The sequence below is a fragment of the Jaculus jaculus genome, chromosome 10, assembly GCF_020740685.1.
Source record: "Jaculus jaculus isolate mJacJac1 chromosome 10, mJacJac1.mat.Y.cur, whole genome shotgun sequence".
Taxonomy (NCBI): Eukaryota; Metazoa; Chordata; class Mammalia; order Rodentia; family Dipodidae; genus Jaculus; species Jaculus jaculus.
In genome coordinates this window covers 15207779-15223450 of record NC_059111.1, presented here as the reverse complement: position 1 = coordinate 15223450, position 15672 = coordinate 15207779, and the positions used below count along the sequence as shown (strand labels likewise).

At 43.8% G+C, this 15672-nt stretch overlaps 1 protein-coding gene across 2 annotated transcripts in view; it reads right to left on the bottom strand.

Moving 5' to 3' along the window:
* The window catches only part of Pias1 (protein inhibitor of activated STAT 1), a 128104-nt gene that overhangs the window by 96715 nt on the left and 15717 nt on the right, over positions 1–15672 (bottom strand). The gene's annotated exons all lie outside the window — the stretch shown is intronic.

The following is a 15672-nucleotide window of genomic DNA, read 5'->3' as shown; positions in this document are numbered from 1 at the left end:
CTGGTTCAGCCTCCCATCTGCTTTCAAACTTCTGAAAAATTATTCCTGACTGCATCTGAGAATTCCTGATCTCTCTTTCATTCAACTCAGGCCTCTGTGGGAATTCATCCATCTCAACTTCCAAATGCCATCTCTAATAGTAACTAACAACTCTTTACGTCTAGCCAACCTTTTTATCTTGAATTCCAATTACACATCTACTAAACACCCCCTTCTTCCTTCATGTCCAAGAAGCACTAAGAAAACCCAGTGCTTCAACTTTCTCTCTAGCTTTCCTTCCACCCACCCAGCCAGCTGCCATACAGACACCCCACACCACACACTTCCCTTCACTTCTACATCTCCTGCCCAAAGCCCTACCAATCCCACCAGCAAAAAATGCCTTAAAAGCCCTATTATTAATTCATTTTATAATCACTTTCCCAGATGTCTGTGAGATACTTTATAAGGATGTTCCCTAGCCAGCGCATGCCTAAGAACCCCAGAATTTGGGAGGTTGAGCAAAAAGGATGGTCACTGGGCTCGAGGTCAGACTGGCCTACAGAGTGAGGACCAAATTTTTGAAGGGAAAACAAAGAGTGGAAAGTCAGCTTGCAGCAGGACCTTCTCCCAGTCATCCTCCTCCCTGTCTTCAGTGAGCTTTCTAGTACCAAAGTCTGATCACGTCACACTCATGCTTAAACTGTTCCGTGATCGCCTCCTACACTCACAATAAAGGTCACGGTTTTCTTTTTTATTTATCTCTTTATTGGACTATGTAAATCACTTATACAAGTTAAATTTAACAAAATACAAGGGCTAGAGAAATGACTTAGAGGTTAAGGGGCTTGCCTATAAAAACTAAAGACTCACCACATCCAATTCACCAAGACTCACGGAAGCCAGATGCACAAGGTGGCACATGTTTCTGGAGTTTGTTTGCAATGGCTGGAGGCTCTGGCGTGCCCATATTGTCACGTCACCTCCCCCCCCCCCCCGTGCCTCTATCTCTGTTTCTCTCACTCAACTAAATTTAAAGAAAAAAAAAAAAAAGGAGGGCTGGAGAGGTGGTACAGGGATTAAAGGCACTTGCTTGCAAGGCCTGCCAGTATGAGTTCAATTCCCCCCAGTACCTATGTACAGCCAGACACACAAAGTGACACATACATCTGGAATTTGTTTGCAGTGGCAAGAGGCCCTGGCATGCTTATTCTTATCTCTTTCATAAACAATAAACTTTTAATAAGCAACACAAATATACCAAGAAATATTCATCCCTCACCCTGTTTCCCAACGACCCAGAGGAAGAGGTACACGAAGTATGAATACTGCTCTCATGCCTGGCCTGGGAACCTCCTCCAGGGGGATGGCAGTAGACACTAAGGAGACTCAAATGTCATCGAAGCAGAAAAGAGGGATTTAAACACAAGATTACCATTTGTTTTGTATCTGTCCAGAATGTTTTATGTATGTACTAGTTAACAGATACATCCTTTTTCACTTTTTTAAGGTTATATATATATATTTTTAATTTTATTAATTTATTTATTTGAGAGCGACAGACACAGAGAGAAAGACAGATAGAGGGAGAGAGAGAATGGGCGCGCCAGGGCTTCCGGCCTCTGCAAACAAACTCCAGACACATGCGCCCCCTTGTGCATCTGGCTAACGTGGGACCTGGGGAACCGAGCCTCGAACCGGGGTCCTTAGGCTTCACAGGCAAGCGCTTAACCACTAAGCCATCTCTCCAGCCCTAAGGTTATATTTTTAAAAATATTTTCCACTTATTTGCCAGAGCGGAGAGAGAGAGAATAGGCATACCAAAAAAAATTTTTTTTTAAATTAGCCAGACGTGGTGGCACATGCCTTTAATCCCAGCACTCGGCAGGCAGAGGCAGGGGGATCTCTGTGAGTTCAATACCACCCTGGGACTACATAGTGAATTCCAGGTCAGCCTGGGCTACAGCAGGACCCTACCTCAAAAAACTTAAAAAAAAAAAAAATAGGCATACCAGGGCCTCTAGCCACTGCAAATGAACTCCAGATGTATATGCCACCTTGTGCATCTGGCTTATGTGGGTCCAGGCGAATTTAACCGGGGTCCTTAGGCTTCACAGGCAAGCGCTTAACCACTAAGCCATCTCTCCAGCCCTAAGGTTTTTTTTTTTTGTTGTTTTGTTTTTTTGAGGTAGGGTCTCGCTCTAGGCCAGGATGACCTGAAATTCACTATGCAGTCTCAGGGTGGTCTTGAACTCACAGCGATCCTCCTACCTCTGCCTCCCAAGTGCTAAGATTAAAGGCATATGCCACCACGTCCAGCTAATTTTTTTTAAGGCCTGCACCACCACATCTGGCTAAATTTGTCATTTTGTTTTTTTAATAAATATTTTATTTATGTACTTGACAGATAAAGAGGCAGATATGGTGAGAGAATGGGCACACAGGACCTCTAGTCACTGCAAACAAACTCCAAATGTGTGCGCCCCCTTGTGCATCTGGTTTATGTGGGTCCTGGGGAATCGAACCAGGATCCTTAGGCTTCACAGGTAAACGCCTTACTCACTAAGTCTTTCCCTAGGCCCCAGCTAATTTTTTAAAATGGCCTAAGACATACTTCATATTCCCATGTTCCAAATCATTCCATTTTCATTTTTTAAATACTTTCCTTTATTCCATCCCCAACATTAGTAAATTTGCCTTCCTACAGAGTCCTATATAACCTAGTATAAAACTTATGTTATAAACAGAGGCCCTATTTGTCTGTTTTCTACTAAAGTACAAGTCGATCTAGAGACTGCAACTTGTTTGACTCAAATAAATATGAGCAGTAACAGTCTGGTACCTGCCTTTTAAGTATTATGAGCCATAGTGGTAAAACAAACCTATCAGAAATGACATGTTCAACTGGGCATGGTGGCTGTTGTCTATAATCCCAGCAATCTGTCTGAAGCAGGACTGCCTCAATTCAAGGATACCCTGAGCTACATAGCAAGCCTCTGCATGTAGGAAGGGAGGGAAATTACATATTCTAATTAATTTCCACAAGTCACTATATATTAAGTGCCCAAACAGTAATTCACTTGATTTGGAGGACTAAATTACAGAGGTCTGTTCTTAATCCTACAGAGTTTGAAAAGTTATAGAGCTGTAATGGATTTTAACTGGTAAGAAACGTAGAGATGGAGAGGAGATTGGCATATAATAAAAAAAAAAAAAATCTAAGGAGTAAATAAACTGAAAGGGAAAACTAAGATACAAAGCAACCAAGTTAGAAACATGCATTGGTGTCAATATGTCAGGAGAGTGAAACAGCAAGGGTGACCATTCTGAAAGGAAGAACACGAAGATTGGACAACACAGGGCTGGAGAGATAGATGGCTCAGTGATTAAGGTGCTTGCCTACAAAGCCTAAGGACCCATATTGGACTGCCCAGCTCCCACGTAAGCCAAATGCACTAGCTGACACACTGCAAGGTAGCTCATGCATCTGGAATTCAACTGCAGTGGCTGGAAGCCCTGGTACACCAATTCTTTCTCTCATACGGGGAGGGGAGGGGAAAGGAAGGAAAGAAGGAAGGAAGCAACCCCGCCCAAGATTGCACAAGGTGTGAATGTAGAGGAAGCCAATAATTCAAATGGTTCAGAAACAGAGAAGCCTTCCTTGAACACACACATTGAGGTCAGGTTGCTACAGTTCTTATCCAATTTCGTCCTTTTTCCTTTTCCTGGCATGACTTCTCTCTCATGGATGATGGTTGATTGGGGAGACAGTATTTTTTATTGAGGTAGTCTTGCAACATGGTGCTTAGGCTGGTCTTGAAATCCAGCCTCTTTCTGGGGTTACGGGAGTGCACTACCACTCGTGGCTTCTTTTAGTTTCAACCTAAAGTTCTGAAAGCAACCTGAGCCCACCTTCATTTCTTTCCGATAGAAGACTCTAGACATGGACCCAGTAGGGGCTCCTACACATCCTGAATGCCTTCTTCTGCCACCTTTGTAAATGCCATTTTCTTTGCTTGAAAGAGTCTCCTGGCATTCCCCAACTTTGAAGTCTTCTTTTTCAAGGCCCAGTTTAAAAGAAGCTTAGCCACGAATGACTCCTATGGATACACCGTTAGCTCTTGCATGTACAGGGTTATTCATCGTAACTGCCATGTGGTAAAGGGAAGGGAGGGAAGTGTAGAGGGGCTGGAGGGGAACGAATTAATTCTAAGAACAACAGAGAAAGTGCCAAAAGAAACCTAGCCTATTGTCTCAGAAATGTCCAGTCCTGGCAGGATGTGGTCCGAAGCCAGTCTGGGGCTACAGTGAGTTCCAGGTCAACCTGGGCTAGAGGTACATTCTGGAGGGAGGGAGGGAAGGAGGGAGGGAAGAAAATGGAAGGAACGAACAAACACAGGCCCAGTCCCTCTCCCAAAATATTCTTTTACTTGATTCTACAGACCCCAACAGGTATCTTCCTTCCTATTACCCATGCAACATATTAATAGTAGTATCTATGGAGAAGTGGAAGTGCTGTTCAATCATGTGTGAGCCATCTATCTGATTTTTTTTTTTTTTTTTTTAAAGATAGGGTCTCATTCTAGCTCAGGCTGACCTGAAATTTGCTATGTAGTCTCAGGGTGGCCTGGACCTCATGGCAATCCTCCTACCTCTGCATTCCAAGTACTGAGATTAAAGGCATGCGCCACCATACCCAGCAACTACCCACATTTTAAAATGAAAAAAGGGCTGGGGAGATAGCTCAGCAGTTAAAGGCACTTGCTTGCAATGCCTACCAGCCAGGGTTCAATTTCCCACCCAACCATGTAAACCTGGACAGGCATGAGGTTGTAGCAGCAAGAGACCCAATGTGTATACATACATGTGCACACACACACAAGTATGCATATGGTAAATAAATAAATAAAATTTAATGGAAACGTAAAAGAGCTGGGTATCTTGGTGAACATGTAATACTAGCACTCAGAAAAGGACTGTAAGCTCAAGGCCCATCTTTAGAGCAGACCCCGGTGAGCTGGAGCTACACAAACCCTGTCTACAAAAAGGGGAAACAAAAACAAACAGCTGTGGCTGGCAGCGTAGCTCACTTTGAAGAGCACTTGCCTCGCATTTGCAAGGTCCTGAATTCAATTCCCAGCACTATGAAAATATCAATTATGCCAGGCATGGTGGCATATGCCTTTTATCCCAGCACTCAGGAATCAAGAGATAGGAGGACTGCAGTGATCTCAAAGCCCTGGGATGACACATAGTGAGTTCCAGGTAAGCTTGGGCTAGAATGAAACCCTACCTTGAAAAAACAAAATCAATTTTGGTAATACATTTTACTTAAGTACTCTCAGTAAGCCCCAAATGTTATGGTTTCAGTATGTAATAAGTACAAAACAATTATTAATCAGATTTTTCTATTTCTTTCATGCTTTGTCTCCAAAATTGGGGGGGGGGGGCTTTTGTTGAAGGAAGGTCTCACTCTGGCCCGGACTGCACTGGGACTCATGTAAGCCAGGCTGCCGTTGTTCGGGGTGGTTTCACTTCTACTTTCCTATCACACACACACACAGGGCTCTATGCCATCTACACATAATCTAGAAGGGCCAGGTATGGTGGCGCACGCTTTTAATGCCAGTACCATGGTGGGAGGACTGCTCGAGTTTGACGCCAGCCTGAGAATCAATAGTGAATTCCAGATCAGCCTGCGTTAGACTCTTGTCTTGTAAAACGAAAACAAGACAAAACAGAACTGAAGCAGATCACCCACATGCCTCAGCCGTGCGGCTGTGGAGTGTCGACCCAGAGGACTCCCAGGTGAGCAGCAGTGGCCCAGATATGGGCACATCACTGGGTACGGAGCGCCGGGCACGACCGCTGAGTGGTGTCACTGGCAGGAGCAGGGAGGGAACTGGAGATGCTCTTACTGTGTGAACTGAGTTAGTCTCAGAAAGACAAATAGTGTATGTTTTCTCCACTTGTGGATTCTAGGTTGTTTTTTTTTTGTTGTTTTGTTTTGTTTATTTATTTATTTAAGAGCGACAGACAGAGAAAGAGGCAGATAGAGACAGACAGAGAATGGGCGCGCCAGGGCTTCTAGCCACTGCAAACGAACTCCAGATGCATGCGCCCCCTTGTGCATCTGGCTAACGTGGGTCCTGGGGAACCGAGCCTTGAACCAGGGTCCTTAGGCTTCACAGGCAAGCGCTTAACCACTAAGCCATCTCTCCAGCCCTGTTTTTTTTTTTTTTTTTTTTGTTTGTTTGCTTTTTAATTTGAGAGTGACAGACAGAGAGAGAAAATGGTGCACCAGGGCTTCCAGCCACTGCAAACAAACTCGTGCACCCCGTGTGCATCTGGCTAATGTGGGTCCTGGGAAATTGAGCCTTGAACTGGGGTCCTTAGGCTTCACAGGCAAGCAAGTGCTTAACTGCTAAGCCATCTCTCCAGCCTGCTTTTTGTTTTTGAGGTAAGGTCTCGCTCTAGCCCAGGCTGACCTGGAACTCATTCTGCAGTCCCAGGCTGGCCTCATATGGTGATCCTACCTCTGCCTCCCAAGTACAAAGTCATGCACCACCACACCAGACTTGTTTTTATATTTTGTTTTAACATATTTTTTAATTGACGAGAAAGAGGTAGAAAATAAGTATGGGTGCACTAGGGTCTCCTGCCACTACAAACTCCAAGTGCACGTGCCACCTTGTGCACCTGGCTTTACGTGAGTACTGGGAGAACCAACCCATACTAGCAGGTTTCGAAACAAGTGACTTGAACCAATGAGCCATCTCTCCAACCCCACATTTGTACTCTTAAATATTTTATTTTTGAGAGGGAGAAAATTGCAAAGAGAGACAGAAAGAGAGAAAATGGGCCCACCAGGGCATCCAGACACGTGTGCCACCTTGTGCATCTGGCTTACGTGGGTCCTTTGGCTTTGCAGGCAAGTGCCTTAACTGTTAACTATGAAGCCATCTCTCCTACCCACATTTATGTCTTATATATATGGACTCCTTTATAAGCAGAAAGGGAGATATACAGAACAAGATATAGAGAGAATGGGCACACCAGGACCTCATGCCACTGCAAATGAATGACAGATGCATGGGCCACTTTGTGCATATCCATTTACATGGATGCTGGGAAAATTGAACCAGGGTTGTTAGGCTTTGCAGACAAGCACCTTAACCACTAAGTCATCTCACCAGCCCTGCATTTATTTTGTTTTATTTTAGAGAGACAGAGAGAGAGGGAGAGAATTGGCATACCAGGGCCTCAGCCACTGAATCTAGCTTGCACCATCTAGTGGGCATGTGCCTCACCTCTGTGCATCTGTCTTATGTGGGAACTGCAGAGTTGAACATGTGTCCTTAGGCTTCACAGTCAAGTGCCTTTACCACTAAGCCATCTCTCTAGCCAACATTTCTTTTCCTTTTTTTTTCATTTATTTTGTTTTTTTTTTTTAAATTTTTTTGTTTATTTTTATTTATTTATTTGAGAGCAACAGACAAAGAGGCAGATGAGAGAGAGAATGGCAGAGTAAGACCCTACCTCGGAAAAAAAAAAAAAAACAGAGAATGGGTGTGTGCCAGGGCCTCCAGCCACTGCAAATGAACTCCAGACACATGCGCCCCCCCCCCCTTGTGCATCTGGCTAACGTGGGTTCTGGTGAACCAAGCCTTGAACTGGGGTCCTTAGGCTTCACAGGCAAGCACTTAACTGCTAAGCCATCTCTCCAGCCCTTATTTTGGTTTTTGAGGTAGGGTTTCGCTCTAGCCCAGGATGATCTATTCACTATGTAGTCTCAAGGTGGCCTTGAATTCACTGTGATCCTCTTACCTCTGCCTCCCAAGTGCTGGGATTAAAGGCATGTACCACTATGCCTGGCCACATTTGTTTTCTTTACTGCCATTCTTTTTTAAAAAAACAAAGAAGTTTTATTGATGTATTTATTTATTTGACAGAGAGAAAGAGGTGGGGGGGGGTGCACCAGGGCCTCCAGCCACTGCAAACGAACTGCAGATGCATGTGCTACCTTGTGCTTCTGGTTTACATGGGTTCTGGGGAATTGAACCTGGGTCCTTTCGCTTTGTAGGCAAGCACCTTAACCACTAAACCATCTCTCCAGCCCATGACTGCCATTCTAAAGCTGAGACAGACTCTATTAGTTTTAATATGCTTTTCTCTGATGGCTAGTAAAGTTCAACATTTTTTTAATGTTTATTATCCATTTGTACTTCATCTTTTTCTTTTTGTTAATATTTACTTAAATAAGGGGAGGGAATAATGGGGACGGGTGTGGTGAAGACAGAGGTAGGAGCACTGTCATGAGTTCAAGGACAGCCTGGAACTACATGATGGGTTCCAGATCATCCTGGGCTAGAATGAGATCCTACACCTCAAGAAACAAAACAAAAAAAAAAAAGAGCCAGGTGTGGTGGTATGCACACTGCATCTGGCTTTACATGAGTACTGAGGATTCAAGTAAGGGCTACCAGGCTTTGCAAGCACTTTTAACCACTGATACTATCTCTCCACCCAGATCCTTTTCTTCCTTTGTAATTGTGGATGTGTACAACATGGGGGGAGGGAGGTGCCCTCTCCTTCCACCATGCTTAAGACAGGGTCTTAAAAAACTTAAAAAAACTTTGTTTTTGCCTCTTTGCTTCATGTGCACCAGAGTCTAGCTGGCCAGTGAGCTTCAAGATTCTCCTGGCCCCACCTCCCACTGCCACAGGTGCAGTGGGATCCCAGATGTTCTATCCTGAGTCTGACTTTTTTAAGGTAGTACCTTACTCGCTCTAGTCCAGGCTGACCTGGAATCACTATGTAGTCTCAGAGTAGCCACAAACTCAGTGATCCTCCTACTTCTGCTTCCCAAGTGTTTGGATTAAATCCCTGCCCCACCACACCCAACAGAGTCCAAATTTTTGTGGGTATTGGGGAGTTGAACCTGGGCCATGAGACTTTCAATCAAGTATATGTAATGGCTGAGTCATCTCCCCAGCCTTGTACTTCGTTTGAAAAGTTCCTTCTCATTTCATTTAGTCCATTTATTGATTGGGTTATTTGATTTCTTAATTTTTGGAGTTTTTGCGTTTATAATAAATATTATGTCAGATATATGAAAAGATAGCCAGGTGTGGTGGCACATGCCTTTAATCCCAGCACTAGGGAGGCAGAGGTAGGAGGATTGCCATGAGTTCAAAGCCACCCTGAGACTCCACAGTGAATTCTAGGTCAGCCTGGGCTAGAGTGAGACCCTACCTTGAAAAGTAAAAACAAAGTAGCCGGGCATGGTGGCGCATGCCTTTAATCCCAGCACTCAGGAGGCAGAGGGAGGAGGATTGCTGAGAGTTCAAGGCCACTCTGAGAATACATAGTGAATTCCAGATCAGCCTGAGCTAGAGTGAGACCCTACCTTAGAGGGGAAAAAAAAAAAAAAAAAGGAAAGACAGCCTACTGAATGCATCATCACACCTCGAAAAGCATTTTGTAAAAAAAAAAAAAAAATCTAGTGGGGGGATGGCTCACTGGTCAAGGCTTGCCTGGGACTCTTAAACCTGGGTTCAATTTCCTAGTACCCATGTAAGGCCAGAGACAGAAAGTGTCTCAAGCATTTGGAATTCGTTTGCAGCAGCTAGAGGCCATGGCATGCCCATTCTGTCTGTCTCTCTCTCTCTCTGCTTGCAAATAAATAAATTTAAAACAGCTGGGTATGGTAGTGCACGCCTTTAATCCTAGCACTTGGGAGACAAAGTTAGGAGGATCACCGTGAATTCAAGACCAGCTTGCATCTATACAGTTTGTACCAGGTCAGCCTAGGCTAGAGTGAGACCCTACCTAGAAAAATGACTCAGTGGTTAAAGGCATTTACTTGCAAAGTCTGACAGCCCAGGTTTAATTTCCCAGTACCCACATGAAGCCAGATGCAAAATGGTGCATGCATCTGGAGTTTGTTTGCACTGGCAAGAGGCCTGGCACACTATTCCTTCTCTTTCTTGCAAATAAATAAGAAAAAAAAAATTAAGTCTAGGTTAAGCCAAGCAAGGCAGTACACATCTTTAATCCCAGCAGTCAGGAGGCAGAGGTATAATCACCATTAGTAGGATACTAGCCTGGGACTACAGTGAGCACCAGGTCAGCTTGGGCTAGAGCAAGACTCTACCTAGAAAAAAAAAATTTTTTAAAAAGACCCTACCTAGAAAAAAAAATTTTAATGCAGTCTAGTTTATGGAATTTATCAAATTCACAATGACAAGTACAAGTTTTCCAAAATTCTATTTTTATTTAAAAGCTTAAATTTGATAATTAACAATGAGTACTGACCATTGTTTTCATTACATAGACAGGCTCACCCTAAGTGATTACCAAATACCCGTATTACCATACTCTAATATGGTAAGTAAATATGGCATTCCATTAAAAGAAAAAGAAGGGTTGAAGCAATGGCTTAGTAGCTAGGATGCTTGCAAAGCCTAAGGACATGGGCCCAATTCCCCAGTACACACATAAGCCAGATGCATGAGATGGTACATGCCTCTGGAGTTCATTGGCAGTGGCCTGGCATGCCCAATACCTCTCTCAAACAAATAAATAAAATGTTTATTATTATTTTATTTAAAAGTAGGGCTGGGGAAATGGCTTAGCAGTTAAGGCATTTGCTTGCAAAGCCTAAGGATGCAGGTTCGATTCCCCAGGAGCCACATAAGCCAAATACACAAGGGAGCACATGCATCTGGAGTTCACTTGCAGTGGCTGGAAGTCCTGGCATGCTCATTTTCTCCCCCCCCCCTTTTTCAAATAAATGAAAAAGAAAAAAAAAGTTTTTTTTTTTTTTTTTGGTTTTTCAAGGTAGAGTCTCACTCTAGCCCAGGCTGACCTGAAATTCACTATGTAGTCTCAGGGTGGCCTTGAACTCACTGCGATCCTCCAATCTCTGCCTCCTAGTGCTGGGATTAAAGGCGTGCACCACCACACCCTAAAGAAAATATTTAAAAAACAAACAAACAAAAGTAGTGCAGCATAACTGAGGCCAAAATCATCCCAAAATGTAACTGGGACTACACCAGAGAATCTTCTTTTCAGATGGCAGTGACCTTGGGATGACTTAGAAGGCATCATGGTGCTGGAAAGAAGTGACAGGAGTGCTCAGCACTGCAATATCTCTATCACACCTTCCAAGGCTCAGGGTCTATTGCAGAAGAGGTGGCGGAAAGAATGTAAGAGCCAAAGGAAGGGAAGGACTCCATACAACATGCTCCCTCCAGACACAAAATGGCCTGGATAATCCATGACCTCACAGTGCCCGACACTACTTACAAAAGACCATCGTTAAGAGGAGGAAAAGATCATGACATCAAAATAAAAGAGAGACTGATTGAGAGGGGGAGGGGATATGGCGGAGAGTGGAGTTTCAAAGGGGAAAGTGGGGGGAGGGAGGGTATTACCATGGGATTTTTTTTATAATCATGGAAGTTGTTAATAAAAATTTGAAAAAAAGTTTGGAAAAAAACAAAAAGACTATTCCCATAACACATGATACTGGGGATTTCTGTCTGCCAGATAAAATGAAAGTATTCCAGTAAAATAAACATAGCTTATAATGCAATAGGCCCCCCCAAAATAAATAAAATAAAATAAAAATAAAAGACTGAGAGGGGGAGGGAGTAGGATGGAGTGGAGTTTCAAAGGGGAAAGTGGGGGGAGGGAGAGAACTACCATGAGATATTGTTTACAATTATGGAAGTTGGATAAACAAGGGGGAAAAAAAGGAAAAGGAGCTTTCTTTAATGCTCTAATGGATACATTTCTTCTAAACCACCAATTTGGTATCAATAAAAGTTTTACAGGTACTGTTTTTGTTTTTTTCCCCCAAGTTTCCATTCATTACTTTTTATTTATTTTTTATTTTTTTGGTTTTTTGAGGTAGGGTCTCACTCTAGCCCAGACCCGGAATTCTCTCAGGGTGGCCTTGAACTCACAGCAATCCTCCTACGTCTGCCTCCTCTTTAATCTGCGTGCGCCACCACACCGAGCTTGATTACTTGTTTTATGTGAGAGAGAGAACTGGCCCACCAGGGCCTCCAGCTACTGTAATTGAACTCGAGCCGTGTGCAACCCCTTATGTGCAATGGGAGGCCTTGCGTGCTTATAGCACTGTGCATCTGGCTTAGGTGGGATCTGGAGAGTCCTTAGGCTTTGCAGGTAAGCACCTTAACTGCTAAGCCATCTATCTCTGCAGCCCAATAATGCTTTTATTAAAAAATATTTTTATTGGGGCTAGGGAGATTTGGCTTAGAGTTTAAGGCACTTGCCTGTGAAGCCTAAGAATGCTTGTTTGAATCTCCAGGTCCCACATACAGCCACATGCAAGTGACGCAAGCATGCAATGTCGCACATGCACACAAGGGGGAACACGTCTGGAGTTTGTTCACAGTGCCTGGAAGGCCCTGGCGTGCCCATGCTCTCTTTCTTTGCGTCTTTCTCCCTCTCTCTCAAAAATAAAATAAAATAAATATTTTTATTTATTCATTTGCAAGCAGAGAGAGGGAGAATGGGCATGCCAGGGACCCAACCATTGCAAAGCAACTCCAGACACATGTGCCACTGTGCATCTGGCTTTAGGTAGGTAGTAGGGAAACCAAAATCAGGTCTTCAGGCTTCACAGGCAAGCTCCTTACGCTGACCCATCTCTCCACGTACTTTTGTTTCAGTACATCATATACTTTCTACTGAAGGACTGAAGAGATAATGAGCATAAGTAAACTGCTTCACAGAAACGATTAAATGTATGTACGTAGTTTCTTTGTATACCCTTGCATGTTGGCACATGTGTCTGCGCAGGTACACACTGAACCAATTCAAGACCTCATGCACGGCACACCAGCCTTCTACTAAAGAGCTACATAACCAGGCCAGCATGGTCGGGTTCAAGGGTCGGCTGATGGAGAATACAAATTCTAGTACCACTCAGTGCCGCCACAGCATTAATTCATGCTAAGTCAACAGTAGTTTTGGTCAATATACCAAATAATGCTTTACTATTCCTGGGAAATGGTTCTTGGAGGACCCCCAAGGGAACTACAAGGGATTTGAAAATCTTTGAAAGCTCCAAATAAATAAAATTGATAAATAACATTTATTTGAGAGAGACAGAGAGAGAGAATGGGCACACCAGAGTCTCCAGTCACTACAAACACCAAACACATGCGCCCCTTGTGCATCTGGCTTTCTAGGTGAGTACTTGGGAATCAAACATTGGTCCTTTGGCTTTGCCAGGAAGTGCCTTAACTGATAAGCCATCTCTCCAGTACCAATACTTTGATTTTATAAACTTAAAAAATGTAATTTTTAGTAAGCATCACATTATACAAGGATTTAAATAATCACACACAGGTGGTAATGTGTTGAAACCACAAATGGTATTTCACACAGTAGATAAACATATAAATGACAGAATGTGATAGATGGCAAATACGTATTTTGTTTATTTGTTTGTCTGTTCTTCAAGGTAAGGTCTCAGTCTAGCTCCGGCTGACCTGGATTTCATTATGTAGTCTCAGGGTGGCCTCATGGCATTCCTCTTACCTCTGGCTCCTGAGTGCTGGGATTAAAGGTGTGTGCCACCACGCCCGTCTGACAGATACTTCTTAAACAATAACCAAAAATCAAACACCCACTACAAGTTACAAGCTAATACTTATTATGGTTTGAATATAAAATATCCCTCTGCAGAGGTTCATGTATTGGAGGTGTGTTCCCTCAACTGGTATTACTATTTAGAAGTTGGTAGGAATTTTAGGAGGTGGGGCCTGGCTGGAGGAAGTAGGAGGCCTTTGAAAAGATCCCTGGTCCTTTCCTGTTACTTCCAGAAGACAAACCACTTTGTTTCACCTCAAGCTCCTGCCACAGTGAAAGTCAACCTCACCACAGCCCTACAGCAACACAGCAAGGTGACCATGGTCTGAGACCTTTGGAACTGAACCAAAATGATTCCTTCCTCCCCCCTACACTGTTCAGGTCCAGTGTTGTGTCAAAGTTGATAACCTCTGACACTGTTTCTCTCTGTTGTGTGTGTGTTTGTGTGTGTGTGTGTGTGTGTGTGTGTGTGTGTGTGTGTTTGGTTTCTTGAGGTAGGGTCTCACTCTAGTCTCAGGGTGGCCTCAAATTCACGGTGGTCCTCCTCCCTCTGCCTCCAGAGTGCTGGGCTTAAAGGTGTGCACTAGGGCACCCAGCTTGTTGCCTTTAAAAAAAAAAAATTTTAAACAGAGTGGCACAGAATAGAAACACAGAATGGACATACCAGGACCTCCAGGTGCTGCAAATGAACTCCAGAAGCATGTGCTGCTTTGTACACCTAGCTTGTATGTGGGAACTGAGTATCAAACTGGGGATGTTAGGCTTTGGAGGCAAGCACCTTAACTGCTAAGCCATCCTCCAGCCCTCCACTGCCCTCCCCCCCCCCCCCAGTCTACCTCAGGCTGACCTGGAATTCACTATGTAGTCTCAGGGTAGCCTCAAACTCATGGCAATCCTCCTACCTCTGCCTCCCCAGTGCTAGGAGTAAAGGCATAAGCCACCATACCAGCTTTCCTCTGCCTTTTTAAAAACATATTTATTTATGCCAGGTGTGGTGGTGCACACCTTTAATCCCAGCACTCAGGAGGCAGAGGTAGGAGAGCCATGAATTCGAGGCCACCCTGAAACTACATAGTGAATTCCAGGTCAGCCTGGGCTAGAGTGAGATCCTACCTTGAAAAACCAAAATGTATATGCATGGATATATGTATGTATGTATGTATGTATATATGTATTTAGGGCTGGAGAGAGGGCTTAGCAGTTAAGCATGTGCCTGTGAAGCCTAAGGATCCCCCCAGTTCAAGGCTTGATTCCTCAGGACCCACATTAGCCAGATGCACAAGGGAGTGCACATGTCTGGAGTTCGTTTGCAGTGGATGAAGGCCCTGGTGTGCCCATTCTCTCTCTCGGTCTGTGACTCTCAAATAAATAAATAAAAATGAACAAAAAAACTTTTTAAATGTTTATTTATTTTACTTGAGAGAGGGAGAGAAAGAGGCACACCAAGAGAGAGAGAGAATGGGTATGCCTGGGTATCCAGCAACTGCAAGTGAACTCCAGACACATGTCTTGACTAAAAAGAAACAGGCCAGGCATGGTGGCATACCGTTAGAAGCAGCATGCCAGAGGCTGAGGTAGGGGGACCACTGTGTGTTTGAGGCTAACTTAAGGCAACAAGATGAGTTCCAGGTCAGCCTGGGCTAGAGGGAAAGTAGGCCTTAAAAAACAAACAAAATTAATTAACACAAATAGAATACCTTAAAATAATTTAAAAAAAAATAGAGTATCAGGGAAAGTGGGGGAAGGGAGGGAATTGCCATGGGTTATTGTCTACAAATATGGAAGTTGTCAATAAATAAATAAATAAGTAATATCTTTTGGAGAGATACTTTGAAAATAAAGTTAGTTTATAGTGGTCAGTGGCCCTGGCTCACCCATGTCCATTCTCTCCCCACTCCTCTTTGCTTACAAATAAATTTTTGTTTTGTTTTGTTTTTGAGGTAGGGTCTCAATCTAGCTCAGGCTGACTTGAAACTCACTATGTAATCTCAGAGTGGCCTTAAACTCAGGGCGATCCTCCTACCTCTGCCTCCCAAATGCTGAGATTAAAGGCGTGCACCACCA